General features: G+C 35.8%; 1 long non-coding RNA gene across 1 annotated transcript in view; it reads right to left on the reverse strand.

The window, feature by feature from the left end:
* Positions 1 to 890: 890 nt before the first annotated feature.
* LOC135329556 (uncharacterized) overlaps positions 891 to 14,654 on the reverse strand; it is a 66,166-nt gene continuing 52,402 nt past the window's right edge. The window contains exon 6 of the long non-coding RNA XR_010391054.1: positions 891 to 1,035. This is a non-coding gene — a long non-coding RNA (uncharacterized LOC135329556). The remainder of the gene's footprint in view (positions 1,036 to 14,654) is intronic.

The raw sequence follows: 14,654 nt of genomic DNA on the forward strand, positions 1-14,654 counted from the left end.
AGATCCAGCGTTAAACTGATTGATGCAATATTTCCAATCGTGTAATTGAAAGAGAGACTGGGCTAACGTTTGCTAATCATAGCCTTCAAGGAGGTACACTGTACTCACAGGGAAGACAACTGTAATATTTGATCACATAGGCCACAAGTTGTGATTCTTTATTACACTGTGGAAGAAGAACATTATACTGAAACTGAGAGGCTGCATTTTTGGAGGGCAAATCTTTCCCTGACAAATTATTGCTTTTTCCCTTAAAAACTGACAAATTTTAAATTGAAGATAAAAAAAGACGCTTAAGGGTAAAATACTTGAATATAGATATGGAAAACTGTAACTTTTATCTTTCAAATACAATACCTAGGAGAAAAAGTTCCCCATGAAAATGAAAAAATATGCTGGCAACACTCCACCTGTGTTCTGCATATGTTTACAAATTAGCGCTTTTGTAGCACACCCAAAGGCAGCAGGACAGTTATAAGGCTGCCCACTGTCACTGCTGGGTTCAGACCCCTGTAGACCTCTGAAAGAACAGCATGAGCAATGCTGATGCCGATAGCCCCCAAAAATGCTCTCTGGGCAGTGGGACAGCATGATTTGTGCCTGTAATCTTGGGTAATTTAGAGGTTAGCTTTCAGAAAGGTAAGTGCCTTGCAAGTCTGTAAACTGTGGAGCTACACCCTGTGGAAGTCTAACAGCTAGAGGCACACAGGATGGCTTTGACTGTGTTACTAAGATTTTTTTGGAAGAAAATCAAATGGCCCCTTCCAAAGTAAATCTCATCAAAAGTGGAAGCATTATGCATCCAAAAAGACATACATGGAAAATAGCACAGGGGCCATATTCTCTAAGAAATAGATTACAGAGACTTTCACCAGAGCACTGACCTGGCGATGGCCTGGGGCACCACAAGCCGGGGTGTCCCGTCCCTCTGTGTGGCACAGGCACGTCTCAGCCCGAGGACACCAGACCGTCCGTTGCTGCCGGCACTGGGCTTTCTCTGCAACCACAATGTTGATGGGATGCTGCATTTCAGTTCTGGTCAAAAAGAAAACAAGTAAAGTCTTGGAACTTCCGATGCAAACTGTGTTGCTTTCTTGGCACAGACTAGTTGTTAGCTCTAAAACTGGGGTTTGCATCCTGGGTAAGTATAGGACCACCCTTCAGATAGTCTGGGTATATTTATGACCTATTTGTAGTTGCATCTGCAGGCACAACTTTGACATTTGCTTTCTTAAAAGGACAGAAACATTAAAAAAAGAATTGTACAAATATTTTTGGGAAGAGAGAAGTGCAATAACATGCTTTTGAAAGTAGACAAAGTTATTTTGTTCTAATTTTGAATAAACATTTATGCAATGGCATTACAGAGCCACCCATCTGTGTCCTTAATACAAGCTTAATTTCAAATATAAAACATGAAAAACATTCACAGTCCAAACAACTTTTATCTTCACAGCTTCTAAAATTATATCTAAGTATGAAAACAAGAACAACTATAGTCAATTGTACAGTGTTTCCACTGCAATCAGAAGACAAGTCTGCAGATACAGGTCTGCTCTGCAGTGATGCAGCTTTTCACCCAAGCATCTGGAAAACTCTCCACAGGTTTTTAAAGAAGAATTCATATTTTGATACTCACGTTGGCAGATGGCCATTACAGCAGCCAATGCCTGCCTTAAAGGTGCTAGATCTCATCTTTCCTAGGTAGCCACTGTCATCCCTTAGCATACGCTGAAGGTTCGAGGTCATTCTTAGCTGCCTCACAAAAAGGCATCTGTTGCTGGGCAGAGATACTAAGCAATGTTCGTAAGGCCAATGGTTTTGGCTACAATTACACAGCAATGCAAACGGCACCATCCAGTTGAAGTTCTGTGGCACCATTCACTTAGTAACCTGATGGCTTCAGCAGTTTTACAATTTGTTTTGAGGAAGAAGAAGCTGTGTTCACTATCAGTTTATATTTTTTATAGTTTTCACTTCCACCGCTCTATTCTCCAGGGTCAATAACTATTGATGCACACAGTGACAAATATAGTATATAGGAGCAATATCAGCTAATGGCTATAAAAATGGCTGGATATCATCAAACTCAGAAAACTTACTGAACCTGGGAAGCACAAATTCATAGGCTCATGACAGTTTTCTCTTTTTCTATTTTCCTTTATTCACTGGAGTTTGAGATTCGTCACACTAAAAATCTAAGGAAGTTAGGTGGTGACATGAAAAAAGGGGTGAGATATAGAACGAAAGAAGTGTGAAAATTGGAATTTAAAGCATAGCTAATGTCATTTGGCTGATTTTGCTGCAAACCTACTGGGAAAAAAGAGTAAAGTTCTGCAGTATGTAAGAAACAGCTACTTGAGATGGTCTTTATTCTCTACTATCTTGCATAGTGAATGCTAAAAATTTGAAGAAGTTTGAAATTAATTGTCTCTATATGGATACTAAGGAAAAAAGTGATGAAGTATGATAACCTGGAACTTCTTTTACTTCTTATTACAATTAGGAGAATCTGTAAGTCTACTACAAAGGATGCAGAGATAGGGGGAAAACCTCCAGTGGCTTTTTCCAACATAGAACATGTGCGCTTTCATTTTGCACTTTAAATAAATATTATCACGTAATATTTACTCATTTCTTTCTCTTCTGATTCTGATTAATTTTTGTCTCTGATGGTCAGTGTTGTTTAGTTTTCACTAAACCTTTAAAGGAAAACTTTTCAGTCACTTGAATATTCCAGACCTCGAATGTGCATTGCCCTGAATTGGAATGAAAAGTCAAAATCTCAGTGATTCTGTTAAGTAAGAAAAAAAAGTTTCAATAAATGGAAATTGTTTTATTTTCACTTCATGACTTTTTACAGACTTAACTTCTAGAAGTAATTTCATCATAATAACAGGTGTTGATGTAAGAAATACTGTAATATAAGATTTTTAAACTTCCTTAATTTTTTCCACAAACCTTTCCTTTCCTCCTCCCAGCTGCTGTGACAAGCTGTTTCATCTTGATAAATTGACCTCTTAAAACCATAACCTTATTTTTCAATAAACAGTTCCCTATGAACTCTAGCTTTTAGCTGGTTAGTTCTTGCAAACCCTCACACTATAAAGGCAAATCTTTTACCTGTTGAAGTCTAGAGAAAACCCAGGCCCAAAGGTCTTAATTCTGCTTGGTCACTCATTGAATAAAAAGAAACACCTTCTATTTAAAGAATGCAAAAGTCAGTATTTTTTAACATTGCTTCTGCTGCACAAACAGGTGCTGTGAGGCTATCGGTTTCTAACACCACTCTAAGTCTTTGGGTGAGCAGTGGAGAAGCTTTCACTGTTATGATATTCTAAAGTTAGGATACTGTGCCACTTAAAATCCTGAAACTATAGTAACTGAGGAGAAATTCCACTATTTATCTGCAGTTAATGTTTTGCTTCACACTTTATTGCACACTGTCTTTTCTCTGTACCCATTAAACCTGTTGCAAGCCGTAGAGAAAATACCAATTTTCATCTGTGGGGAATAACATAGCCTAAAATTTTACATTTATTAAATTACTCCATATCCTGTGTGGTCATTCTTATAGTAATAGCTAGCAATAATAACTTTACACTAATAAACATCTAATGACAGAATTAGAAGAGTATCCAAATTATCCAGCTTTAGTAGTACAGTAAATTTGCTGGAATGCATTAACCATTTAAATCTTCAAAACATGAGACGGACCTGACTGGCAGTTTCTGCAATTCCTTTTTATGCACACTCACTGCAGTATTACAAGTGTACTGAATTTTCTAACCTATCTATAGGGAACACAGAACATTAGGGTCTGATTTAGTAAAGTTTTTGCAAATTACAGGGAATGATTTGCTATATAAATTGCACATAATTTGGTTAATTGCTGAAGTGTTTAACCCTCATTTTCTTACTGATGGTTTGCATTCTTCAAGTTCTTCTATGATAATATCAGAAGAAAATGACACTAAAGCAGAAAATGAAGTCAGGATGGATGTAATTCAGAATACTGAAATCTTAAAAAGGTATTGTGAATATAAATATGCAAACACCTTATATGCAAGGACAAAAACAATCATGATTCACTTATATTGCAGTATATATTACTTAACTGTTTTTAATAAAAAATACACAGCACAAAGCCTCCAGGAAATCAAACAGCCAAAGCTGACTCCCACCAGCTGCTCACAGTTACTTAATATTAAGGCCTCATCCATTAGCAGGTTCCTCTCAGCTGTGGCTCATTTCAAACTTCTCTTTCTCCACATCCTCCTTCCATATCAATGACATTATTCTAGCTGATTTATGCACTAAGGAGACACACTTCATCAGGTTAGATTAATTCACTAACTCCTGGGTATTATTAAAGGCAGATTGTGGCTCTGTGCATATGAGCTAGCCAGCTAAGGTTAGCATCTGACATGACAAAGATTAAACTTCTGTACTTGAGCACACATTTTATCCGATGGCCAGAAGTAAAGTAAGAGCATGCAGACTCAGTCATAAAAGCCCAGGTCCTAGAATCACATAATCAAATCAGAGTCTTTTAAGTTTAATGAGAATTAAAAGTGCTAGCCTTTATGCATAGGGAGGAAGGGAATAAAAGGAGGAAAAATAATTTCTCACATTGCCTCTGAAATCTACAACTACAATGAAGTGATATAGCAGACCATACAAGCTATAGCTAAGGCCTCAGCTTCTTACAGTTTTACTCAGTCTCCAATTTAGGACTAGAATGAGTCTGTTCTCACCAGGCATATCCTTCGGTATACATCTGTTGTCATGTAACACTCAAATAAATTAATTAAACCTCTCAAGGGACAGTGGGTTCATAAGGATGTACTATTGCGTTAACCAGCTGCAGCAAATCAATAACCTGATATGATACTACAGTAGAGTAAGCCTGCTGTTCACAATTATCAATAGTCTTTTTCAGATTCCACAGCTTTGTAAAGGTAGATTTATCTTTTTTAAAGGAACCCTGATTTCAATATTGAGTCCTCAATAAGGTAATGAAAAGTTATAATAAAGACTCGTAAAGGCATTAATGTTACTGTGTAATCACCATACTTCTTGGAAGATTTACTTTTAAACTACTTCTGTCTTCAAGGTCTTTAAGATCCCTTTGTAGTTCCCTAATGAAAACAATACTGTATAAACAATCTGCCACTAATACTAATAACCGAGTTAGAAACTCTGCAGATGATTGCTTTAGCACAACCTTAACATGCTTTGACCAATATCTAAAAGCATTTCAGAAATCCTCCCCAACTATTTTAGTGGAAACATCCTTTGAACAAGACTATTGACAGAATGTTTTATCTCCTGGTCAATAACACAATGTGTTTATCTGATATTGTTGTTTTCTCTGTCCACTCTCAATTCAGTTATGTAGTAAATCATCAAATGTCTGACAAATATTTTTGTGGTTTCTTTAAATGCTTCCCTCAGCTGTGAATGCTGGACTATAAAGGAAATTGTTCTTTCTAATAGCTTTGACTGACCAGTGGTTATCCTGCCAAACTTGTGGTTATCCTGCCAAACTCGTTCCTGTTCCTTGCTTATAATTTCCTTATGCATGCAAACTTTTTAACTCAGCATTGGTTTTATACCACACGTGATACACAAGTATTTTCACGTCTGTTATAGGAGTTGAACAAGGCAGTGTCCATCTTGCAGATACCTCTATAGCAGAGTTGGGCTAAATACAGATCCTCTCAGATATTTTTTTCTCCGCGAGTTTGAGAAAATGAAATTTCAGCAAAAGCAGAAATTCCCATTCTTGAATTTTGGATCCCTATCAGTTATTGCTATTCATGGAAAAGTACAACAGTAATATACCTAGCTTACAATATCACTGAACATGACTATTTTAGAAAACAATATTGAATAGTTTATTATATTAAGGTAATCAGTGTGTCCCCAGGATGAACCATTAGTTCTCACTTCACTGCACTGCATAGTATTTTTGTTTTGTGCTGAGCTTTTTTTTTAACCTCTGCTACATTCTACACTTACTTCCTCAGCGTTGCTATTCATGGGTGCTCACAATAGAAGCCCTGTCGTTTTCCTTCTCTATTTCATGATTTTAGGATACCCTTTCAAATTCTTATTGCATGTTTTCCTTCTTAATATAGTGTAACCACAGTGTACCCCACAAGAATATTCCAATCTGAATGCAAAGTTACTTCTTATTGTGAATATGCAGCTGAGAACACGCATATATTTTTTATTGATAGTTCTAGTTAACTCATCCAATGCCTGAGATGTAAATGATACTTTCATATGACTAGTTAGTGTTTGTTCTAAACCTTCAAGCTGTTGATTTGCAAATGGAGCATGTGACCTTGACACTGTATTTGTTGACTGAAACTCATCTTCTTATATTTTCAAAAGCAGAAGTACAAATAAGAACCAAGTCCAGGTCTATTCATTACAATACAGCCCATGATCAGTTTCTGCTTCTCAGTGATATTCTTAAATTTTGTAGGTTTAGATGCTCAACTTAATATTTTTCTTCACCCAGATTTTGCATTAATTTTCTCTGTAGCTGTCACAATCCTTGATGTACAAAAGTGGCAAACAATATGTTCTGTATTACTGCTGCTCCTAGTTTTCTTTGTAGGCTATGTAGAAAAATGAGTGTTACCAACGGGTTATAAAAGTGTTGTAGCAATGGAACCACTAGGAATGAGCTTTAAATGACTGAATTTCGTGCTTTGGCTTCCTCGTCACAAGTGTGACCTTGTGGGAATGTTTTAGACAATTTCATATTTTATTACGACACTAACAGAATTTGTTGACATAGTTCACTATTTCTAACAGCTTCAAACTATGTTCTTATCTTTAGATTTCAGTACATTAATATCTTTCAGGTTAATGCATTTCCAAAATAAAATGCTAAAACTGAAATTTGGTCTAATTCAGCCTGAGGGTGTTAATTCCCCATTGAATTCCTCTGCCATTTCTGATGTTTGAGAGCAGTACGGCCCTATACCATGATGGCACATGTCGCAACTCTGAAAGGTTGTTGCCCCTGCCGCATGCACAGGAGATATGTGCCTGGAGGGGACCTTGTTCTGAAAGGCAGCTGCGAAGAAATAACTGGCCGACAGCAAGGAGCACGTGGTCTTTTCATTCAAACAGACTGGCCAAAACCCTGGGAAAGCACCCAATCTACCCTCCCATACTCAGCAGTATTTCACTTTCTGTAAGTAAACAGAAACACTTTTTTTTGGCTTTATATCTTAGGATCCTTATATAGCTATAGACCCCTTCCTTTTTCTCCCTGATTACTAAGGAGTGAAACCAGTCTATCTGTTCTTCTGTTTCTATGCAAAATTACCTGCTGCTGTTTTTTGCAGCTCTCAAAGCATCCTCCTTCACATTTGCAGAGTTTTTTATGTATGAGACACTGTAGGTTTTGCATCTTAACAGAATCCATTAGTGAAAGGCTCCCATTTCTTATGAACACATCTTTTACAAAGATAATAACAGCAAACATATCTGGATCCATGTTGACTTTTATAGTGCTTGCAGAGTATGCTGTCTTCAACAGCGTACTCTCAGAAGCACAAGTACTTGTGCAAAGGCAGAAGATGAGGTACCTGCATGTGTGTACCTCCACGAACCTGTGTTGTTCTGTCTTTCTTTAGTTTACTATTAACATGCATATTCTTGATGCTAAATAGTGACACAGAATAAGCCTTCTTTCCATTAAAGCCTTTGCAAGACAACAGCAACTCCTCCATTTCAGTTTATCATCTACTGTACTTTATGATATCGATTGTCCCAATACCATGTGCATGTTACTTGATCACTGCACTTATTAAAAAATATTTTTAATTTGCTCTGAAAATACATTTTGGCACATAAAAATGCATTTTCTTGTATTCTTTGTATTTTTAGCATTATGCTTGTGCTTATTACAAATTTAGTAAACTTTCTTAACTTTTTTCTTCAATTTCTATGGAACTTGGATGTTATTTTTTCTGTAAGCAATTCCCTTGGGGGAATACGCCAACAATCATATGTCTACACCAACTCTCATGACTTCTGTTTCATTCTGTGTTAGTCTCATGTACATATATTTTCACAGTTACCTTTTCCCCCTCCTCCCAGTGAATCTCATTTGCACTATTTCATAGGGATTCCATTTCTTTTACCATCATCAGGAAATCTATTACAAATACACCTAAAGTTTTTGTGATTGCCTTGCTTAAGTGCAAAGCAATTTCCAGCTCATTTTCCAGTTTGTCCATGTTTCTTTACTGTGTGTTACTGCTTGAATCTCTTCCAGCATATTCAGCATTTCTCCATATTGCCAAGAATGGTAAGGGATTTGCTCACACTTGCTATTTTTGTCTGTGCAGATCTTAAAGCACTCCATGCCTTCTAACTCTTCATTAGCAAGGAAAGTTTCAGTATCATCACTTTCACTTAAGCATTAAAAACTGAATATGAGCAAAGTAACAACCTTTGCAATACTTACTAGTCAGACCATAATCTTTTACTTCTCTCTCCTCTAATTTTTTTTCTTGGCCATCACACAGCACCTCAGGGTATGTATTTCATTAGAGATTTTACTATATTTCACAGAAACTAGGGCTCAGAAAAAAAGTTAACAGGCATAGGATCACTCTAGACAATGAGGAACTGAGAAGGAGCTACCGTATCTTACATAAATTTAGCCATAACTAAAAGCAACTGCAGGATGCTTAAGAAGAACCTATGGCTAAAATTATTTTTAAACACTTCGTGTTTTTGCGATTCAAGTAAGACTGAATGTTTGGAAGACAGAATTTATGATGATCTCCTATTGGGGACAGTCTCCTGCCAAGCTGCCTAGTGTTTTGTGAAGTATATAAATAGAGTGACAAGTTACAGCTAAATTTAAAAGAGAAAGCTTAATGCTTTAAATCTCGTTACTTACGAGATTCTTATGTGATGCATCTACAGCTGAGATCAATGGAAATTGAAACTTCCCTCATTATAGAAGAGAAATTGCTGTTGGTATATCATTTTTCATTAAAGTCTCTGTAGACTAGAGTATGTGTCCTTCCCGACTGTTTTGTTAGAAAATTTATGACACTCCAACTGAGCTATGAACATTATTATTTTTGCATACAAGGAATTGTGTTGAGAATTGTGTGTAAGAAGGTGAAATTAATACTCTGTTGTGATTATTTTTCCATAACTCTATTCAGTATTTAATAGCTAGTTACAATCATATTAAAAAAAAAGACAACTTGAGGATATTCTTAAAATTGCAGATGATCAACCTGAATTCTTGCATGAAGGGTGTCTGCATATTATGTAAATATGATATACAAGAAAATTATAAGTGGATTTTTACTGCATAGGGACAACAAGCTATGAAAGCAGAGTTTCTGTGGTACCTAGACGCTGAAGAACTGATCAGTTCTCCCATTTCTAACAGAATGGTAGATGCTGGCGCTGGGTCAGCATATATATTTTTGTACGTGCTAAAGAACAGGATTATAAGTGTGCCTGGAGCACTGCATACACACATTTTTTATAAATAAGAAAGTCTGTAAGTATAAAGTGTTTACCAGTTTTTACTTCTTGACATCACAAGATTCTTCTGGGGATTTGCTAAATGAATTTTCTCACATTCTCTGTTCCTAAAATAAACTGCACTTTACACCTACTACACACTTTTCACTTTACTTAAATAGTTTCGCACACTGACTAAGCTCGCTGTCTTTTTCTACCGCGTAAGTCAAGGCCTTCTCGCACGGTAGTCAGTCACTGAGATGACTATTGCAGGGCTGATAAAGCCCTGCTCTTCATTACTGGTATTTCTGCAAGCAAGATGCCTCACTAGCCTTTGTACTCCGTGCTCCTCTTTTAACTGGACTTGTTTCCAATAATTCTTGCCACTAGGACTCTGAATCTACCTAATTTCTATGTTTATGTTATCATAAATGCCAAACAGCTCTACTCTGATAGCCTTGTAATCTATCTACATTTATGGCAAAACTCTACTTCTAGTATCTCATTACCAGCACAGACCACAAGAACTCAGTGATAAAGAAATTATTCATAGAAAAGAGCAATAATAATGGCATTTGTGTTTCATATAGTTCTTCTCAGGATGTCAAAGTAATATTTATATAAATATTTATATATCATATATTTATAAATATATATATTTATAAATATAAATAAATTTCTGATTTCTCGAGCTGCTTCCTGAAGGCTGAACTCAGATCCTTATAGCACCAGTTATTTAGAATGCTCTATATTATGGGTTTGATGACTGGAGAAACAGAAGTGATGACACTGCTGCACTGCAAGCCTGGAAATTAGGAAGTACGATTAAAAAAAAAAAAAAAAAAAGTTGTACTACTAGTCAACTCTACGACAAAAACTGAAATCAAGTCTACCTGGTATCCTTTTCTTTTCTTTGTTAAAAACATAAGAACTTTACAATTGATTTACATATAACAACTAGCTGTATTGAATATTCTTATCTCCTACCCTTTTTCTCTCACAATATTCAGCTATTTTTCCATGGTACAGAGTGTGGCTTTTAACCAGGTCTCTAGCAAGTAAGTATTAGATAGATATGTGTAATATCCTCAACTTGTGTTAAGTCTTACTTAAAAAAAGGAAACTAAAATAATGATGGGTCAGGAAACAGACAAAGAAATAAGCACAAGAGCCACAAGGAACTGAGAACTGGTTAAACCAAACTTTGCTGTCAAAATGAATGTAAAATCTAACTGGACTCTAAGAGAATTTCACCTGTGGTTCAGCCCAGATTCTAGATCAGTGCTGTGAAGAGAGACACTTAAATCAGCCTATTAGAAATCTATTTCCCATAAATTATTGTATATATTTTAATTGAATAGTATCTATAACATTCCCTAGAAAAACAGAAGAATTCATTATATTCTTTATTGCTTTTTGTAATGACACAAAAAAGTGAGGTGTTATGTTAAAAAAGTTTTATGCAATTCATGACATTTTCTCCAAGACTTTTCTCCCAAAATTTCACAGATCCCTGTGAAATTTCATGGTCACCTCCCTCCACTGAGAATCAGGACTATCTACTATCTTTCAGCCATTTTTCCTCCTTCATGTAACATTCTCCTTAAACCATGAGAGTTGCAGAGGATGTAGTCATTCTTTGTACTTTGAAAAGAAAATGCATATTTGTACTTTTCCTTGCCAGGCTTTAAGCTCTTATTCTCCTATGTTTCTGTGGATTTTGGAGAAAAGGGGGAAGAGCCAAGGACAAAAAACTGGGCACAGTTTTTGACATCTGGCACCATGGCATCATAAAATTGCCTATCTTGTTCTCTTAGTGAGTATTTTCACAGATGTATTATAATTCATTAGTGAATGATAAAATTCATTTTAAATTATAAAAATGTTTCTTTTTTCTTTTTTAAATTTTTTTAATATATAGAATAGCTTTAGAATAGTTTTTTTTCCCCACTAGACACTTATGAACATTGAATTTTATCTGTCATTTTCTTGAGCAGTTGAAGTGTTTACACCTCTAGGTTGAGAGTTTCCCTTCAGCCTATTGATGATCTTAAACAGTACATGTCTATGACACATTTAATATGCAGCAATCTTCCAAATTACTTTTAGATGCAACATAAAATAGAAATTTTATGTTAAAAAATTGCAAAATAATCTTTTTTGTTCCACCAATCACGAGCCTGCTATCCACTGAATATGAATTTTTATTCGCTATCACAAGGTTCTCCTGCAATACTTCACAATTTACCATTTGCTTTACAGTCTTACTATCATCAAAAACTTTTCATTGTCTTGCTATTCATGTCTTTTTTTCAAGTGATTTTTGGAATACGGATCCAATATAGGATATCCCCTTGGCATCTCACAGTCACTTCCTCCATTATGAATACTGAAAATTTACTAACTGCTTCCTACCTTCTAACAATTTTTTTCCTCCATGTGAAAAAACATTTCTACCATCTCACAGCAGGTTAACATCTTTAAGAACTTTTCCTCATCAAATACCTTTTGGTAAGTCAAGATACATGAATCAATGGGGGGGGGGGGGTGTCTTTCTTTTCTGTATGCATCTTGACACTTGCAATTTCATAAAAACATTTTGCCCAATCTTTTCAGTTTAGTATGGCCAAAACCTGATGTCACTGAATCTAGTGACAAAATTCCTCATCAAATCTGCCTAACGATGGAATTAGGAAAAACAGCCAAGAAGCACTTCTTCATTTTAGCTTTATTTTTATGTATATTTAATAGAAATCCTCGTAAACTCATGAAGTCCTCTCTATACAGACTCCTTTGTAGACTAGCATACACCTCTGTTTTATTTGTCCTCAGGCTCTTGACACTCTGTTCAGTGCATCACAAGAACTATATGAGCAAAAAGAAAGGAAGTGATCTTTGTTATTGCTTTTTTGTCAAAGCTTTTCAGTCATCTGCTTTGAAATTTCTGTTGCACTTCGACTTGTCTGTGTTAGCAAAATTTCTAATAGCACATTTCCTTCAATAGAAAACATATAGAACTCAGTTATTTTCTTCCAGCAGATAATAAATGAGTTAATATATTAAGCAATCAGGAACTCCAATGTTGTTTCAAGATCATGTAATAACCTTTCCAACTGAACACTACTTTGCAGATAGTACTCTGCATTACGTTGCACAGTACTATCCTTTTACTGTTTGTGATGATTGCCAAATCTGTTAGCAATAGTTGTACAGTTACGGTGACATCATGCCCTTTAGAAAGTATGTTAAAACAGTTCAGACAAAAAGTATTTCAAAAATTTTCACAATGCAAAATGTATTTCACATAATAATAAATAAAATAATAAATAAATCTCTCCGGTTACCACTGAAATGCTACTTCACTCTTGGTCATTTTAAAATGAAAATTCCTGCAGGTTAAAATATTAGCTAGAATTTCAAAGGGAAGAGTCTATTCAAGCCAGACCAACGTAAAGTGTTGAAGCCAAACCGAATTTTTCAGACTACTTCTGAGTTCTAAAACTCACCTTATTAGATCTCACTTTAAGAATTCAATTTCAATAAATCTATTTTTTCTAATTAAAAGCAGTAGCTTTAACGGAAACTAATTTTAATTTCTAAAAATAGCTGTTTCAATGAAATGACAATCAATCAATCCCTTTGAGATAAGAGCTCTACTTTGTCCTGACAGCATTACTGTTTTTTTGGTATACTTTGCTGACTAAGCTCATTTCCTGCAGGAATGGACTTTAAAGAGCTGTGGACCCATTATGGAGAAAACTTTTAAAACTAGTATATTCAAAATATTTGCATGTTCAACATATACTATGTTAAAATGGTGTTTGTTAACTGCACTCCATTTTATTCATATGTATACTTACACGAAGGCACAAAATCTGTCAGAATGATCTGTCCCAAACTTATTAACATTACATATGTAAAGAACCACGCAGGCATGCCTTTTTCAGCTGCCTGCCATTTGCATCTTATACATGTTTTAGAAGATCACCAATAAATCAATTTCTAGAAAAACTTAAAAAGGAACCTCAGCTAAACCTTAACCTAGCTAAGGGTTGAATATAACATTCAAATGAAAACTGCACTCTGCACCTACTGTAACAGATTATTTAATTTGCCTTTCCTGTTACAGATTCTTCTTGAATGGAAGAAAGTTGTCTTCATTTTAATTAGATAGCAATTATTAATTTCCACAAAGGTACCCCTAGGTCACAGCTGATGAGAACACTGGAAGAGTTAGCTAAGCAGTCCTCAGAAAGAGAGTAACCAGGCATAAAAATCTTCCAGGATGTACTGTGCGTATTAGATAGCCACCCTCTTTTGTTCAGAGAACTGAAACATGCATTTGCCAGGGTTTCAGTCACACAGTTATAATCACAGGCCTGCTGTTTGTGATAGCTATTGCTGTAGATGGAGTGTATCTTTCATATCTTTCAGATATTTCATATCCAAAAATTTCATGGAAATTCAAGGAAAAAAGGAAGGTATCTTCGTTTCAGCATCTTTTGGATCTGGAGATCAATTATCTGCTAGAAGCAAGTGCTATTCACATTGCCATTTTCATTTGACTGTTTAAGTTTCAGTAGAGGAGACAGAGTTTGACTCTGTCTTGGACAAGACAATTTGACTTGCTCCTCCTGCCCATCCACTTCATCCCTACAGGACCCCTGTGGTAAAGCTCCCACGTATCTGAGAGCCCTGAGGTGCCAGAAAGTAGGTGGCATTCCTTTACCTGCATCCTTAGAGCATCATCCACACCTGCAGCATCTTTTCTAGATAAAAAAATCTCACAAATAAGGGCAGACTTCAAGGCCTAAAACTATAAAGTTCTAGGAGGAGAATGACTTTAAAAAATACATTGCCATCAGCCGGGAGAGGGGTGGCAGGGTCACCCCTGTAGGAAAAGCCATACTTCAACTCAGTTTCATAATGGAGTTATGCATGGATAACAATTATTTCCTACAATTTTCTAAAAATTTTATTGCTAAAAAGCCTCTCACATCATGAGGATCCTCACTCTAATTTTAAGATTCTCCCACTAAAAGATGTTAGATGTTCTTTTCATATCCGTCAGATGCATGTCTATATCAGAAGCAAATCTGCAAATCCATGGTGAAAATCAAATAGATCTGACA

This window comes from Dromaius novaehollandiae, chromosome 11, assembly GCF_036370855.1.
Source record: "Dromaius novaehollandiae isolate bDroNov1 chromosome 11, bDroNov1.hap1, whole genome shotgun sequence".
Lineage (NCBI taxonomy): Eukaryota > Metazoa > Chordata > Aves > Casuariiformes > Dromaiidae > Dromaius > Dromaius novaehollandiae.